The following is an 18,696-nucleotide window of genomic DNA, read 5'->3' as shown; positions in this document are numbered from 1 at the left end:
TTTGACTTTTATGAAGATGTCGGTCCATGTATGGAAGAGGGTTGTTAGAGTGCAAAGAGAATTCCTTTGGGGTGGAGTTGGAGGGGGGAAGAAAATAAGTTGGGTGAAGTGGAAGTCTGTGTGCCAAGCAAAGAAGAATGGAGGTATTGGGGTCAAAGATATTCGGTTATTGAATGTGAGTTTATTGGCCAAATGGAGATGGAGATTACTAGATGGGGAAAAGGATTTGTGGAAGGATGTTCTTGGGGAAAAATACGGTACTTGTAATGAGAGCTTGTTGGAGGGTGTCGGGTCTACTTGGCCGAGGTTCGCTTCGGTGTGGTGGAAAGACGTGATGAAGCTAGATGATTTTGGTACTCAAGGTTGGTTTATGGAAGAAATTGAGCGAAAGGTGGGGAATGGAATGAAAACGAGTTTTTGGAAGGACAAGTGGTTTGGAGGTAGGAGTTTCGCTCTTAAATATCCTAGACTTTATTCAATCTCAACTCAAAAGGAGGTCATGGTGGGGGAACTAAGGGCAGCTACGGAAGGGGGATGTGATTGGAATTTTGTTTGGAGGCAAAGACTCTTTGTTTGGGGGAGGAGTTGTTCACTAGTCTTTTGGAGGATTTGGAGGGCACTAGAAGGTCAAATGAGGAGGATAAGTGGAGATGGAAGTTGGAAGACAATGGTATCTATTCCGTTAAATCGGCGTATTTGAAGTTGGAGGGAGTGGTATTACATGAAGATTTATGGGGAGTGGAGGAGAAACGAGTTTTTGAGAATATGTGGAAGAGTCCGGTTCCATCAAAGTGATAGCTTTTAGTTGGAGGGTTCTCCTTAATAGAGTGCCTACTAGAGATAATCTTGCTTTATGGAATGCTCTACCTCCGGAGGTTTCTTCATTGTGTGTTTTATGCAACTTGAAGGAAGAATCGACTACTCATATTTTCTTACATTGTGATGTTGCGAGCTTGGTTTGGACTACTTTGATGAAGTGGCTAGAGGTTTGTTTTTTAATCCCTCCAAATTTATTTGTACATTGGTAATGTTGGAGTGTAGGTGGGAGAGTGAAGAAGGTAACACAGGACTTTGGCTAGTGTGGCATACAACAATTTGGGTTTTGTGGTCAAAGAGAAATGATAAGATTTTTAAGGGGCTTACGTGTGAGGTGGAAGATTTGATTGAAGAGATTAAGGTGTTGTCTTGGAGGTGGTTGTTGGAAAGGTCTAACACTCCGTCGTGCCTTTTCTATGAATGGTGTTGGAACCCAAGACTTTGTCTTGAGAGATAGTGCTTTAAGGTTGGGAGTTAGGTTGAACTGACTGCTGAATTTAGATCCGGTCTGCTGTTGGTTTTCGACGGATTTTGAGATGGAGCGGTTTTGGTGGTGCTGGGTTGTTAGTTTGCTTATGTCTTCCGTGGCTTCTGTGTTGAGGCTGTTGGTGGTTTTGGTACTGTTTGGGTTCGGTTTCTGTACCAGCCGCGACAGTGCAGTTTTGTTTTTGTTCCTGTTCCGTTGCAGCTGAGTTTTGGCAGGAGTTTTGGCTCTGTTTTGGCTGCTGCTGTGTTGGTTTTAGGGGCGTGGGGGTAGTTTGTGCTGTGGCAGCTTGTCTGTGTGTGGTTTAGGGTCCTTTGGGCAGCCCCTGTGTGGAGATTTTGAGGCATGGGTATGCACTTGGCGCCTTGTCCGTGGTGTATACTTAGGCCCCATTATTAGTCTGGCGTTGGTGGTGTGTTCGGTGATGTTCCATATATATGCGGCATCTTTTTTTGGGTGGTTTTTTTAAGGGATTTTTGTTCGAGCTGGTGTTATTGTGGCAACTGATTTCCCCTTTGTATTTGTTTTTTTTCCCACCCAAGCTTATTAGTGCATCTCACACGGGCTTGTTGGTTAATAATATTTTGCCGATTCAAAAAAAGAAGAAGAGGGTTTTCATGATAAAAACAAAGTAGTGAGACATGTTTAAAGGTAATATGTGTTGGATGGTAATTGAGTGGATGAAATGCTTTATGACAAGTAAAATGAGATGGCTTAATGAAGTGAATGTGAGTTATGAACGATGAGTATACATGAGTAGTTAATGAGGATGTATGTGAGCATGAAACTTGGTTTATGTGAAAATTGAAAAATAGACAGACTTTGTGAATATGGAAAATATACAAACTTAGTGAATGGATGAATTATGGCATGTTGACTTGTAATTAGTTATATGATGATGATGATGATGATGATGATGATGATGATGATGATGATGATGATAAGGTGAATGAAATATTTATTAGCTAAGTGTAAGTGGCGAAATGTCTAAAATGCTAATTGGCTAAATGAAGAGACGCTATTTCATTGATGTTATAATTGTTTGATGATGTGAATGATGATGTAATAATGATGATGAAAATGATTATGATGTTATGTTGATGATAAAAATGACGATGATGTTATACTGACGTTGATGATATTGTGACGTTGAAAATGACGATAATGATATAGGGATGTTGAAAATGATGATGATGAATATTGACAGTGAATATATACAAAGTGATGTTGCTGTTGATGTTAGTTTTTGAGTAGTGTGATATATGCATTGTCGAGTCATATGAGGTGTTCATTGATGAGTCAATAATTAGTGTTTTTAAGTGGTTATTTGAGTATATGTTATTTAAATTTTATGTGTTTTCATTTACTTTCTAGAACTATTTTATTCAATTTGTTGTTATTTAATTTCAGGAACAAATATGGTGAAAGATTGAGTCTTGGAGCAAAAGAAAGGGTTTTAGAGCATAATTGAGCAAAATAATGGATTAAGATCCATGATTAAATCTTGTTTGAGAAGAAAGCTAAAAAGAGGGAAATTCTGCCATATTTATGTGCTGATTTGGTGTATATTTATGTTATGATCTGGTGCATATATATATATATATATATATATATATATATATATATATATATATATATATATATATATATATATATGCTGATTTGGTGCATATTTATGTGCTGATCTGGTGTATATGGTGATTTGGTGCATATTTATGTGCAGATTTAGTACAATTATATGTTCTGATTTGGTGTAAATTTATAAGCCGATTTAGTACAAATCTATGTCCCGATTTAGTGTAATTTTATGCTGCTCCCTTAACTATAAATAGAGGAGCCATCAGACTTGTATAATCACCTTGGTTCTTAGGAATTTTCTGTGACAACTATTTCTATTAATCAAAGTCATCATCTTTTATTCTTGGAAATTATATGTGACAATTGTTTCCATTAATAAAAGTTCTTCTTTTTATTTAATTATTTTCTTTCTTATTCTTCTTCTTCTTCTTCTTCTTCTTCTTTTTCTCTATGTCTGCAATGAACATGAGTGAGTAGATTGTCTTCGGATTGTTGGGTGAGTTTAATAACCTAATCCCTATCAAACCAAGCCTAGAACCCTAATTTTATGTAAATATATTTTCTAATCTATTTCACCATTTTCTAATGAAATAACAAGTATTAATCGAAGGACCGAAAGATGAAGTTTAATAGTTGTTATTTCATCATCACAAATATCAAGCGAATGATCGAAAGATGAAGTTTGATATTGGAACAAGTGAAATTAGACAAGGATTGTGAAACATGAGAATAGTCTAGCAAACCTTGAGACATTAAAGTTTCGTTCTTAAAGGGTTTCAATAGCAATCAACCATGAGAATAGGCGTGGTTGCTATTGAAATACATTCATTGTGACCGAAAGGAGATATGAAAATCCAAAGAGAGACTTGTCTTTAGAAAATAGATCCAACGTAAGATTTAGGTTTAGGGTTTGGTTTGCAAATAGGGGTGGGAATAGGTTAGGCTGAGTTAGGCTTTGCAAGGACTGAGCCTGGCCTGCCAAATTTTATAAAGGCCTAAGCCTGGCCTACGGCCTGTCGTAGGCTAACTTTTTAGGCCTGAGCCTGGCCTTGTGAAAGCCTGATATGGCTTGCTAGCCTGTTTAAAAGCCTATTTCATATGGACATCTTTAAATAAGCAATGTCATCTAAATTTAAATAGACTAACAAACTAATATATCAAATAGATTAAACTCTCTTTTGATAATTAACATGAGTTTTTAGGGAATTTGACTATATATTGTATCACCAAGTGTGGAAAAAATTATGGAAAATAAAAAGTATTCCAAGACACATCCATTTTTCTTGGAGGATTCTACATGAAAAACTACCAGTAAAAAATGATTTGTTTAAAAGAGGAATAAACAGTGATCCATTGTGTGTTCTTTGTGGGGAACATAATGAAACAATTTCACACCTCTTTATGGAGTGTCATTGGTCAAAGCAGATATGGTTTGCTTCCTCTTTAGGTGTGGTGTTTAATTCGCATGAGTCTAGATATGTTCCTTTTTCATAAGTGGTTAGAGCAAAATATTATTGATGTCGATGATGATATTATAGTCCATGTTCTGGCCTTGTGTTATGAGATATGGTGTGCTAGAAATAAGAAATGTTTTGAGGGAATTGAAGTTGATGTGGCTGCCACTATTCAAAAGGCACAAAGATCTATTGTGAATTTTAAGAGTACTAGTACGGTGTTGGTGGAGACACTAAGTGGAGGTCCAATTTTGCCAATATCTGATGTTCGTTGGACACCTCCTTTTAGTGGTTTCTATATGCTTAATGTTGACGCAGCAGGTCCGATAGAGGGTGATAAGTGGGGTATTGGTGTTGTGGTGAGAGATAATGAAGGTGTTGTCGTTGGTGCTAGTTCTTGGCAAGTCTTTTCATTACCAGATTCAGAGGTTGCAGAAGCCTTAGCTATGCGGAAGTGTTTGGAATTTGCAAAAGACATGTCTTTTCTGAATCTTATAGCAGAATCAGATGCTTCTAATGTGGTTTTAGCGTTGAATGCTCACCAACAATCACCCAACTACGTTGGCTCTATTATTCGAGATTGTATTAGTTTTAAGGGTAGTTTCCGTAGTTTAATTTTTTTGCATGTTAGGCGTGAAGCCAACCAAGCTGCTCATTATTTAGCTAAATATGCTCTTAAGAATTTATATTGCATTTGGGTCGAAGAAACTCCGCCTTGTATTTCTGCAGTCTCGGCATTTGATTTATTGCCAAACTTTCATTAATGAAATTGTCTTTATCGTAAAAAAAAAAGACTATATATTGTATCATATTTCAATTATAATTTATAATAATATATTTAAATATACAAAAAAATTAATGTATACTAATAAGCTTAAATTACTGAAAAAGTCAACAAAATTTTATTTTAATTCAAAATATAAAATATAATATAATAATAAATAATATTATTCATATTTACTTAAATAGGCCGGCCTAATAGGTCTAAGAGGCTTTTTGAATGGCATGTGGCCTGGCCTCTTAAGCTAAATAAGCTTCTAAAAATGCCTAGGCCTTCTCTATTTAAGAAAAAAACCTGGTCTGGCCTGGCCTATCGTAGGCTTGGTCATAGACCGCTGTAGACCGGCCTGGCCTATTCCCATCCTTATTTGCAAAGGATTTGTCACCAAGATGAACCAATAATCCCAAGGCGCTTTTATTATTGTTATTTTAAATCAAACAAAAATCCCAACTTTTTAACTCTTGAACTTTCAATCTAATCATTGTTCAAAAGTGAATCAAATTCATAACTCCCTGTCGGAACGATAATCTTTATTACTACTTCCGTAAACCGTGCACTTGCGGATTTACGACATCAAGTTTTTGGAGCCGTTGCCGGGGAGTTGTTTGTAATTTTGATTAACTTTTTAGTATCGGTTAGACTGAATTTTTTTCTCTTTCTTTATTCTTCTACCTTCATCTGCTTTGATCAGGGACATGGCTGAAAACCACTATTATTTTTCTGCCCTTGATCACTTGAATGCTAAGGTGGACACGCTTTTTCAAAAATTTGATAAGTTAACTTTTAGTGCTGTCACACCTGCTCCTGTTTTCCCACCTTGTGAAGTTTATGGAATATTTGGTCATACTGGTATAGAATGCCAACTAGGTAGAGCTGTTGAAAGTCCAGAGCAAGTAGATTATGCTCAATATAATCAAGGGTTTAGGAACAATCAAACTTTTTATTATAAAACCCCTCAAAATCTTTTTGGACAACAAACAGCACAACCCGATTATGCAAACAACCAAAAAGTCCTTCAAAAATTCAGCTTGGAACTTTTGCTAGAAAATAGTGTAATGGGTCAATCCAAGCTGTTAAAAGAACTTAAAAATCAAACTGGATTTTTGAATGACTCTCTCGTTAAGCTTTCATCAAAAGTGGATTCTTTTTGTACTCACAACAAAATGCTAGAGACTCAAATCTCTCAAGTAGCCCAACAAGTGGCCACTTCCTCACAAACTCCTAGAATCTTTCCAGGTCAGCCCGAAACCAATCCTAAAGGCCAAATGAATGCTATTACACTTAGAAATGGTAGACAACTAGAGGACCCCATAGGGAAAACCAAGACAAGTGAGGTAGAAAAGGGGAGTATTAAGCCACAAAGTGAGGAACCCAAGGTAGAGAGTGAAAAGCCAATTGTTCCACCACCATATAATCCAAAAATTCCATTCCCACAAGGGTTTGCTAAGTCCAAGTTAGATGAGCAGTTTAGGAAATTTATTGAAATACTTCCAAACAAACTGCCACCTAAACTTAAGGATTCAGGGAGTTTTTCCATACCATGTGTCATAGGATCCGAGACTATAGAAAAAGCCATGTGTGACATAGGAGCGAGTGTCAATTTGATGCCATTGTCCCTTTGTGAAAGGTTGGGTGTAGGGTAGAGAAACCTCTCAATTGTCAAGCTAATGACATTAAATGAGCGCTGGGAGTCAATCCACGGGTTTAATTGCTTTTATTTTGTTTTGTTTTGTGTTGTTTTATTTTATTTTGTAGGTGATTGTCCAAAATGAGAATGAAAAGTGAAATTTTTTGAAGCCATGTGACCAGAAAGGTCCGCACAGTCCGTGCCTATGAGCGCACGGCCGTGCGCGACCAAGAAGCCAACACAAGCCAAAACACCAGAAGCTTGCGCACGGTCCGTGCCCCTGAAGGCACGGCCGTGCGCGACCCAAACACTCACAAAACCAGCCTTTCCTTCTTCTTCTTCCTCATTCACACCACAATAAATTGTGAGCTTTCCTTTTTTCTTCCATTTTCCTTTTATTTTGCAATTTTCTCTTTCTTTTTCATTGAGGACAATGTTTAGCCCAAGTATGGGGAGTGTCAATAAAGTCTTGTTTTAGTTTAAGTGTCGTAGTGCTTTCATGCTCCCTTAAATTTTAATTTTTTGTTTTGTTTAAAGCGAAAGACATGTAAAGCATCTTGTTTTTATTGTGAAATATGACATAATTTTTTTGTTAAGTCTCTTCTAAATGGCTATTTCTTTTTGTACATGAAAGTAATTTCTTTTGTTTTGAGTGTTCTTGATATACCCAAATCATGTTTTATTGTGAAAATTCTCTTTAAGAAAAGCACAAAGTTGCAGTCTTTGAGTAAGTGTGTAGATAGGTATTTTAAGGAGCACATTCTGACTTTAGTGGTAAAGTGACCCTTAAAAGTCTTCAGAGTAAAAGTAGTATAAGTTTGTGTGGGGAAGAAAAGACTTTAAAAAAAAAGTGACCGTAAAGAAACCGGTAATGGTTGGTCACCAAGACATTAAAATGATCAAATGCCTAAAACTAGGTTGATTGTCAAGAGGGTCGGAAGCAAAAATATTTATAAGGGTACACCATTGACTCTAGGGGCAGGAGCCGCACTACCTGACTTCCCACGTGAAGATGTTGTCATCCTGAAATCTAAAAGTAGTTTCTGTAATTCCTTCTTAATGTCAAATGATCAAATAATTCCCACCTCTCTTATATGAAATGAAGAAAGGACTTTTCTCGGTAGGTTTAATGTTAAGGTTAGAACCTGTTTCCTCATAATATCTCGTACACAGGAGAAATAAAAAGCTGGACTACACACACACACACACACACACACACACACACACTCACTTGAGACTTGTTGTTGGGTTGAATAGGTTCATGAGAAATGCTTGAAGTTGTGATTTGTGTATGCTTAGAACAAAGCCTTGGAGGAGACGAGAGTTATAATTGTGTTGTCATATGTTAAATTTTGTTTATGCTGCTAATGTTTATGCCTTTTGCTTGAGGACAAGCAAAGATTCAAGTATGGGGAAGTTTGATGAGTCAATAATTAGTGTTTTTAAGTGGTTATTTGAGTCTATTTTATTTAGATTTTATGTGTTTTTATTTACTTTCTAGAACTATTTTACTTCAATTTGTTGTTATTTAATTTCAAGAACTATTTACTTTCTAGAACTATTTTAATTCAATTTGTTGTTATTTAATTTCAAGAACAAATATGGTGAAAGATAGAGTCTTGGAGTAAAATAAAGGGTTTTAAAGCATAACTGAGCAAAAGAATGGATTAAGATGCATGATTAAAGCATGTTTGAGAAGAAAGCTAAAATGAGGGAAATTCTGCCATATTTATGTGCTGATTTGGTGCATATTTATGTGCAGATTAGTACAATTATTTGTTCTGATTTGGTGTAAATTTATATGCCGATTTAGTACAAATCTATGTCCCAATTTAGTGCAATTTTATGCTGCCCCCTTAGCTATAAATAGAGAAGCCATCAGACTTGTATAATCACCTCGGTTCTTCGGAATTTTCTGTGACAACTATTTCAATTAATCAAATCATCATCTTTTGTTCTTGGGAATTATATGTGACAATTGTTTCCATTAATAAAAGTTCTTTTTATTTATTTATTTATTTTCTTTCATGTTCTTCTTTTTCTTCTTCTTCTTCTTCTTTTTCTTCTTCTTCTCTATGTCTACAATGAACATGAGTAAGTAGAGACTTCTTTGTCTTGAGATTGTTGGATGAGTCTAATGACCTGATCCCTATCAAACCAAGCCTAGAACCCTAATTATATGTAAATCTATTTTCTATTCTATTTCACCGTTTTTCTAATGAAATAACAAGTATTAATCGAAGGACCGAAAGGTGAAGTTTTATAGTTGTTGTTTCATCATCACAAATATCAAGCGAAGGATCGAAAGATGAAGTTTGATATTGGAACAGGTGAAATTAGACAAGGATTGCAAAACATGAGAGTAGTCTAGCAAACCTTGAGACATTAAAGTTTCATTCTTAAAGGGTTTCAATAGCAATCAACCATGAGAATAGGCGTGGTTACTATTGAAATACATTCATTGATACCGAAAGGAGATATGAAAAGCCAAAGAGAAACTTGTCTTTAGAAAATGGATCCAGCGTAAGATTTAGATTTAGGGTTTGATTTGCAAAGGATTTGTCACCAAGATGAACCAATAATCCCAAAGAGATTTTATTATTGTTAATTTAAATCAAACAAAAATCCCAACTTTTTAACTCTTGACCTTTCAATCTAATCATTGTTTAAAAGTGAATCGAATTCATAACTCCCTGTCGTGACGATAATCTTTATTACTACTTCGGTAAATCGTGCACTTGCGGATTTACGACACCATTCATGCATTCATGTTTAGCCCAAGTGATGGTGAAAAGTGACGGTGGGATCACTCGGTAACATAACTTCGATATCCAAAACGGTGCATATAGAGTCGAGTAGAGCTTTGCATGTATACGAGTCTGTGTAGAAGTTGTGTATTTGATTATGTGAACATATGTGAAAAATGTGTACATAGATATATGTGTCTGTGTGGTAATTGTGTAATTGTGATGATGTTGATGAAGTGTAAATGATGTATATTCGACTTGGTGATAAAGTTATGATGTGAATACTTGTTATATCCTTGTGATGATGATTTGAGAGTTGTTGTATTCATTTAATTGATTGAATGAGATTACATGTGATTATAGTATTGCTAGGAAATGAATATGTGTATTTATATGATGTGTGAATCCCAAATAATATGCATGAATTCATATCTTTTTTATGTTGAATGTATATCTTACCCTCCAGTGGCTTTTTGGTCGCCTACATCCTCGTGGTGTAGATGTGCAGGTTGAGGACTCTTAGTCGACGTGAGTATCCGAGGATGGCTTGATGCTTACTCGCCTTTCTATGCTTTTTTTTTGGAGTCTTAACTAGCAGTGCTCTAATTAGGATGTCAGGGATTTTATTTTATCTTCCAGATTATGATTGAGGAACCATTGAATTCACTATGGGATGTATATGAGATTTTGAGATTATGACTTTATGTTGTTTTGAGTTTTTATTTCCGTTGCGACTGTTTATTGATATGTTGAACTATGCATGTTTTTGGATTAATGATGAAGTAGAACCTTGAAGTTATATGAATTATTGTTGCATTTATGATTTAATATTGTATGTGGGATTTAAGGGTGTTACACAAAGTGTATCCTTGATTTTTTCTTTGCATTAGATTGAGAAAAAACGATGAGGAAAACAATTGTTAATATTACTTGTTTATGATGACTATTGATATAATTAGAGTAACTTGGCCTGAATGAGAAGTGTAATTCATAAAAATAAATCAGAAATAGATTTTATTATTTTTCATTTTTTTAATGGCAAATATATATATATATATATATATATATATATATATATATATATATATATATATATATATATATATATATATATATATATAGGAGAAATCTCCTACAAAGAGTATAAACAAATATAAAATCTTGTGTACAAGAAACACTTCAATCAAGCAATAATAAAATCAAAGAATCTCCCTCACAGAAAATAAAAAAAGTGAAAATTAAAACACCATCATAAAACTATCTAAACTCCTATCAGGAACACTCAAGCACATCAAAACAAGATGAAGACTAAAACCCCTCCTTCAACCAACCCATAGACAAATTCGCAACAAGTCACTATCGGTGACAACACAGAATGAGTTCATGATCTCACTCATAGAAGGAACATGTGTAACCAGAATGCTTTCCTAAAAACCTCCTCCAAGAGGTGAATTTAACCATATCCATCATTTGGAGCTCAAACGTCTCCTTCCCCAAAAAGATGTGAGCGTTTCGAGGTCTCCACAAGGACCACACAAGAGTTTGTCAAATTAATAAGAAACCAAACCTCTCCTTTTTTTCTCCAACCAAACTCTAACATAAAACTAAGAAGACTCGCTAATTTTGAAGCTAAAATAAACTCCCACCCTAACCACCTAAACACATGATACCATACATGGCCTGAAAAAGGACATCTAACAAAGAGATAACTTACTATTCAAATGTCTAGTTAATTTTAAAACTTCACTTGAAGTATTCACAAAAAGGAAATTATTATTTAATTATGTGGATAAAATACGTGAGGCTAAAGTATAAAACTCAATTTGAAGTAGTCACACTAGGGTTTTCTTGTAAAGCTCTATTATAACTACTTCAAAAGTTCTATTATAACTACTTCAAATTGAGTGTAGTGCCTTAAAATTTTAATCATTAAAGTTGCTAGTGATGTTTATGCACCGTTGTTATATATATATATATATATATATATATATATATATATATATATATATATATGTGTGTGTGTGTGTGTGTAGTCACACTAGGGTTTTCTTGTAAAGCTCTATTATAACTACTTCAAAAGTTCTATTATAACTACTTCAAATTGAGTGTAGTGCCTTAAAATTTTAATCATTAAAGTTGCTAGTGATGTTTATGCACCGTTGTTATATATATATATATATATATATATATATATATATATATATATATATATATATATATTTTGTTTGTGGTGGTCGGGATTCGAACCCCGGACCTTGCATATATTATGCATTGCCATACCAACTGAGCTAAGCTCACGAGGACTTTTATATTTTCTTTGGCAACAAGGTAACAATACTGAGAAAATCTTGTGTGGACCAAGACCAAGAATTTTGGTTTGGTCACACACAAAGAGAGAAGAGAGAAGAGAGTAGCGAGAGAAAATGTAGAAGAGAGAAGAGAAGAGAGAGAAGGAGAAAATCTTGTGTGTGTGACCAAACCAAAATTCTTGGTCTTGGTCCACACAAGTGTTTCTCAACAATACTTTTATACAATGATAACACACTATGAACTTGTCAGAAGTAATTGAAAGCTAATAGAAGCATAAATCGAAGTGTGAGAAATTATTTTTTATTTTTTTTGGTACAATGTGCGAGAAAATTTTAAATACCAACAATATTACAAATCCAATTATAAGCTTAAAGAAATAGAGAATTGATTTTTAAGTTAACTATTACATTTAGAAGCACCAACATTCGTATGCCATGCACCAAGGAGTTTGAGGTGAGTCACACATATAATGTGGACAATCTGAATGAGTTTCGCATTTTTCAATCTCTGTGATGTCAAATAAGAATAAATGAATATACTACAAATAGTAAAATTTATATTGTGCATATGATTATGAGAAAAAATTGAAATGGGTGCGAAAAGAGACAAATACCATTGCTGCTTAGGACAAGAATAAGAGAAAGAAAGATCATCAAAGCATAAATAAGTTTTGGAATTTCAGCCATACTTTATGCCTTAATTTGCATGTAATGAACGTAATAGAAATTAGTAACTTTTTTTTTTGAAGAAAGAAATTAGTAACTTTATAAGTAAAATCCCTTATGCTTTCTTAATATTAAATATATTTCTGTCACTTAAAAAGTTGCGAAAAGCCATTCATAAGATTAGATATATTAATATTATTATTATTCTATTCTTAAAAAAATAATATATTTTCTGTCGAAAAAAAATATTATTATTAATCCATGTTTTTTTATATAAGTACATCAATGAGTCATACTTATCTCTAGAAAACATATTTTTTATTTTTAAAGTTGGTTTATACTTTAGAAAATCAACTTAAAAACGGCTATGAATCCCATAATTCATATTAACTATTATTAGTTAGTTTTATATATGTCAAAATATTGATGTGAATTCGTCAAAAAATCACATCAATAAAATACTTGATGTGTGGAGCAAAATAATCAAGCAACCAAACAACGTCGGTAACAATTATAAACACAAGCAAAAGTAGAAAACAACAACAGAAAGAAAGAGAGAACACACGGAATTTGTTTATCCAGTTCGGTCCAATAATGACCTAGTGTGGGGGAGAGAGCAGCCCTCAGTTCCACTATAATGATGAGTAACTTTACAAAAGATTTCAAAGGGTCACAAGAATTAGTTTTCAAACATAATTCTACCCAAAGTCCCAATTTCTTCTCGTGACCAAGAGACTCAATCCTAATAGTGTTTCTCCAAGGCGAATCAATCTCAACCCTAGTGTTTGTTGCCAAGAGCAAACTCTACAAACCCTAGTTTTTGTGTTGGCTTATAAACCCTTGTTTTTACCCCTTCTTTCTCTCTCAAGGTTTTCATCTAATACAAGGTCTATATTTATAGAGAAGTATAACTCGTAAATTTGGAACGGATATCACACTGAAGATACATTTTCCTTTTTTTCCTCCTTCAGCATAAAATATATTTGCATAAAATATTCCTGTTCAAAATATATTTGCATCAAATCTTCCTTCATACGGTACAAAAATATATTTACTCATAAATATATTTTCAGCAACAATCTTCTAGAAGTACAAAATACATTTGAAGCAAATCTTTTATATTTTTAGCAATAATATTCTTCATCCATCAAATTTTGAGTCAATTTCAACCTTTCTCCACCTTGACTCTAAATTAGTGATGATGCCAAATTTAATCATCACTCACTTTGCTGCTCTCTCCCTTGCTTCCAATTACACCATGTAGCTCCACAAGCTTCCACCCTCTGCCTGTTCAACCCTCGGAATGCCTTCCGCCTTCTTGAAGATCCTTGCATCCAACTACACTAGAAATTTTAGGTAATTCCACATGTCTATACCAAACCCTCTTCAACCACGGAACGTCTCCCGCTTCCTTGAAGATCACCTTGCATCCAATCACCCTTGGTTAGGTAATCACATAAGTCATGCATACATTCTTCAAAGTCCGGAATGCCTTCCGTTTTCTTGAAGAATTCCCTTGCTCACAACTAGATCCTAGCACCCAAGGTCTCCATAGCTGTACCATTTCCGATGTCATCAACTCCACCTCAAGCTGAGCTTTCTCTACCTCAACTAGCAAATGCGTACATCCACTATGTCTTTCACCTTGCAACTCCACCTCAATGGTTGATCAAGAGTATTCTTATTTCCGCCTCTCCAGACTGACCATGAGTATTCTTTCCACCGCCTCTCCAAACTGATGTTGAGTGTTTAATGTCTCTCCAGACAACCACCGCTCTACAAGGCATCACTCTCAAGGTGAGAAACATCACCTTCTTCATATCCCCAAAAAGACACCATCAAAGCACCCGCATCCTCAAGATGTACCTCAATGTTCTCCAAATCATCAAGGAATTTGTTGAACTCTGTAAGTTGCTCCACGATGGCCTTTGACTCCACCATCTTGAATGAGTAGAGTTGTTAGTTTAGGAATTGTCGATGAGCCAAAGACTTTGTCATATACAAAGACTCCAACTTTGACCACATCGATGCCGCGGTTGGTTCCTTCGCTATATCTCTCAAAACTTTATTCCTGAGGCACAAGACAATGACACTCCTGGCCTTGTCCACCATCTTGGTCTTCTCCACTTGTGACATGATGACCGGTAACGCACCATCACCCTTTAAAGATTTCTCACACTTTTGATGTATTAACACCGCTTCCATCTTTACCTTCCATACTCCAAAATCATTATCTCCAGTAAAATTCGCAGCATCCCACTTCGAACCCATGATACTTGATTATCGTTTGATCCTTGCCCCACGGTGGGAGCCAATTGTTGTGAATTCGTCAAAAAATCACACCAATAAAATACTTGATGTGTGGAGAAAAAAAAATCAAGAAACCAAACAACGTGGGTAACAATTATAAACACAAGCAAAAGTAGAAAACAACGAGAGAAAGAAAGAGAGAACACATGAAATTTGTTTACTCAGTTCGGTCCAATACTGACCTAGTCTGGGGGAGAGAGCAGACCTCCGTTCCACTATAATGATGATTAACTTTACAAAAGATTCCAAAGGGTTACACGAGTTAGTCTTCAAACCTAATTCTACCCAAAGTCTCAATCTCTTCCCGTGACCAAGAGACTCAATCCTAATAGTGTTTCTCCAAGGTGAATCAATCCCAACCCTAGTGTTTGTTGCCAAGAGCAAACTCTACAAACCCTAGTTTTTGTGTTGGCTTCTAAACCCTTGATTTTGCCCCTTCTCCCTCTCTCTCTCACTCCCTCTCTCTCTCTCTCAAAGTTTTCATCTGATACAAGGTCTATATTTATAGAGAAATAAAACTCGTAATTTGGAACTGATATCACACTGAAGATACATTTCCTTTTTTCCTTCCTTCAGCGTAAAATATAATTGCATCAAATATTCATGTTAAAAATATATTTGCATCAAATCTTCCTTCATACAGTACAAAAATATATTTACTCAAATATATTTTCAGCAACAATCTTTTAGAAGCACAAAATATATTTGAAAAAAATATTTTATATTTATAGCAACAATATTCTTCATCCGTCAAATTTGAGTCAATTTCACTCAAATGAAACAAATGAAACTGTAGGAAAATTTTCAACAATGTTGTGTTGAGGCTGCACGCTTAAGTGTGCTCCAAGCGTGTAGCATGGTTAGCTTCTGCCTATAGCTCGCTTAAGCGAGTAGTGCACGCTTAAGCGAGCATTCATCAGTCCAGATTGCAGAAATTCATGTTTTGATCCAAAAAACCTCAAATTCAAGTGTTTATGCACATATAATACTCCCAGAACATCATAAAAACAATAGGGAATCAATGCATGGTAACATTAACACGTTTTAGACAATCTATGGCACAAGGGGGTCCTATAATCCCTAATTCATAACTTAGCATAACCATGATTTCTACATAAGATTCACACAAACCCATAGGTATGTAAACTATCTAAGAACTCACCATAAATCCTGCAATGGCACAACTTCAAACCTCATGCTTCAATGTCCTCACTCACCATCCAAACCCTAGCTTCAAATCTTGTCTCAAAGGAGAAGGAATGGGACCAATGCTTCATTCTTGTCAACAAACTCTTCTAGGAGAAAGATGAAGCCAACATAGAACATGCATCCTTGATGGAAGTTGGGAAAGATTGGAGGAATAAGAGAGGGAGGGAGTGGCGACATCTAGAGAGAAGGGAAAGGGAAATCTGATTTTCTTCATTCTTAGAGAGAGAAATATCAAAGGATAATGAAACATGAAGCACAAGAATTTCTTATATATGTCATACCCTAATTTTGGGCCTAAAAATATTTGCTAAAACTCTTTTCTATCTCTGATAATTGTCAAATTGTTTCACCTTACCCTGATACTTTACTTTGCTTTATCTGCATATGTTATTGTCCGTGTTTAAAAATATTTTCAAATATGACTTTGACCATTTTTCTTGCATTTCAAACCATCCAAAGGGCCTTTCTTGCATTCCAAGTTATTTGAAATTGTCTCTGATCAATTGCATCTTTCTCCGCATTTCATTTCAATGTTATTTGCAAAATTCATAAAAAGGGGGTATTTTAGTCATTTCATGCATCCAAATTCATTTTAGTCCTTGAAAATTGTCTTTGAGCTTTTTCAATTTGTTTGTATAAGTCTTTGTTTCAATCTCATGTTAAAATCCATTTCAAAAATTGCATCTGAGTCATTTAGGGTCAGTTTAGTCCCTAGGGGCATTTTGGTCATTTCACATGAAATTTTAACAGAGAGAGGTTACTTTGAAGTACCTCATTTGGTAGTTGGTTCATTTTAGTCCTTTTTGCGTTTTTTTAATTGTTTCACTTTACGTTTTGTCCATTTTACCAATTTTATTCCAATTTTATTATTATTTTCATTTTGGTCCTTCTACTTTTAGAAATTGCATATTAGTCCTTTTTCATTTTAAGTCTTCTTTAATTGCAGTTTCGTCCTTTAACCAGTTTTGCATTCTAGTCCTTTAAGTCTCAAACTTTTGTTTTTAGTCCTTTTCCCATAATTGCAGTTTGGTCCTCAAGTTTTAGTTAAGTGCAGATCAGTCCAAAGAGTTTGTTAGGAGTTGAGGTACACGTGGCAGGTTATGACAGGCTAGGATATCACACTTGGCACCTATAAAGCAGTGCCAACTCAAGTCAAAGAAAATAAATCACCATTCATTCATCGCGACATCACACAAACACATTTACCCATCTCTCTCCAGAATCAAAGAAATCAAATCCAGAAAAAACTCAAGAACACGATGAAGGTTGAAGCAAGCTTCAAACCCTAACCGTTTTCTTCATCCACAATTCCAACAAAAAACCACCAAATCCATACCCAAATTCATCAATCCCCACAGAATTCAGCATCGCAAGATTGTTAGGAGCAACGATTACATCAAAAACAGAGAGGAACAATCACAAACCCTAATTTTCCAGAATCATAAATTGAACAAAATTGAAGTGAATTTCGCGAAGTTCTCAGAGATTCAAAGCTGAATCTTCATCATCGAACCAAAATCACTGCAATTCCAGTACGAATTCGTCATCGAAGTGAAAAATCCGTACGATCACAGCGTTCGAACTTGAGAAGAAGAAGAATCGAAGAAGAAGAATCAAATTAGAGAAGAAGAAGAAGAATTTCACCGGTTCATTTTCATTTTGCAACAACAAATCACTTACCAGAAACTCAGAGAAGATTCACGAAGATTCTCTTCATCTTCTCACTCGAATTTCCGTTCAAACTCAGGTAAAACTTATAAAACCCTCTCGTTTCTGTTCCAAAGCTTCATCGAAGGTTCATAAACATAAATAAACGGTGAATCGAAGTAGATTAACAAGTTCTAAGACTTGTTCATTCGAAAAAATTGAAAAAGATTGAAAAAGATTTGATACGAAACATCAAACGTAGATCTACAGCGTTTCACCGTTTATTTTTCAAATCTAAGCTCATATCCGAAATCAGCATGAAAAATAGAGTAGTTTAGGGTTTAGATCCATGTAGATCGGAGAAAGTTAGGATTCCGTCACCGGAATCTTCACCGGCGGTGGTCAAACCCGCCGGAGAAGATGACCGGAGTTTTAGAGAGAAGGGAGAGAAGTCTGAAACTTAGAGAGAGAAAGAGAAGTGTGAAGTGAGGTGAACCGGTCCACAAATCCTTATATAGACAGTTGAACCGGTCCGGTTCAGTCTTGGTTCACCTGTCCTTGCATCCTGGCCATTAGATCTAGGGTTTGATCCACCTGGATCAATCCTACGGCCTCTGCTGCGTCCCTGAGATCCTGATCCAGTTTACGTGTGGGCTTGGGCTTTATTGTCCTGCAAGCTTCGTTTTCCTTCCTATTTTTTGCTATTTTCCACGCTGTTTGTGATATTTGCACCCCTGTCATGACTAATTTGTTTTAGAAAATTCCATAAAATTTACATATACTTTCTTGATAATTTTGTGATGTTTTTGTGTTACTTGTTTACTGAAAAACTTGATAAAAAAAATATTGTGACATTTTCTTGCTTTATTACTTGAATTTCATGTTAAAAATCCATGAAAATTGCATGATTTAATTCCAATTCTTGATAAATGTTTGTGGTTCATGATATATGATTTTATGAAGTTTTTTACTACTGTTTGAATGTGTTTTTACTGAATATGTGCATGTGATGCTTGGTTGCTTGCTTTGCAAGTTTTGTTTTGTGAATAAATAGTGCAAATAGGTCTA

General features: G+C 35.1%; 1 long non-coding RNA gene across 1 annotated transcript; it reads right to left on the bottom strand.

The window, feature by feature from the left end:
- Nucleotides 1-12,081: 12,081 nt before the first annotated feature.
- LOC146949417 (uncharacterized) lies at nucleotides 12,082-12,557 on the bottom strand. Its single transcript, XR_015027255.1, has 2 exons — nucleotides 12,411-12,557; nucleotides 12,082-12,304 (listed from the first exon to the last, which is right to left on the bottom strand). It is a non-coding gene; the product is annotated as an uncharacterized LOC146949417 (long non-coding RNA).
- Nucleotides 12,558-18,696: the final 6,139 nt, after the last annotated feature.

This window comes from Medicago sativa, chromosome 2 (assembly GCF_051527215.1).
Source record: "Medicago sativa cultivar Bolivia chromosome 2, Bolivia_mono, whole genome shotgun sequence".
Classification (NCBI taxonomy): domain Eukaryota; kingdom Viridiplantae; phylum Streptophyta; class Magnoliopsida; order Fabales; family Fabaceae; genus Medicago; species Medicago sativa.
This window is presented reverse-complemented; position numbering and strand designations above follow the sequence as displayed.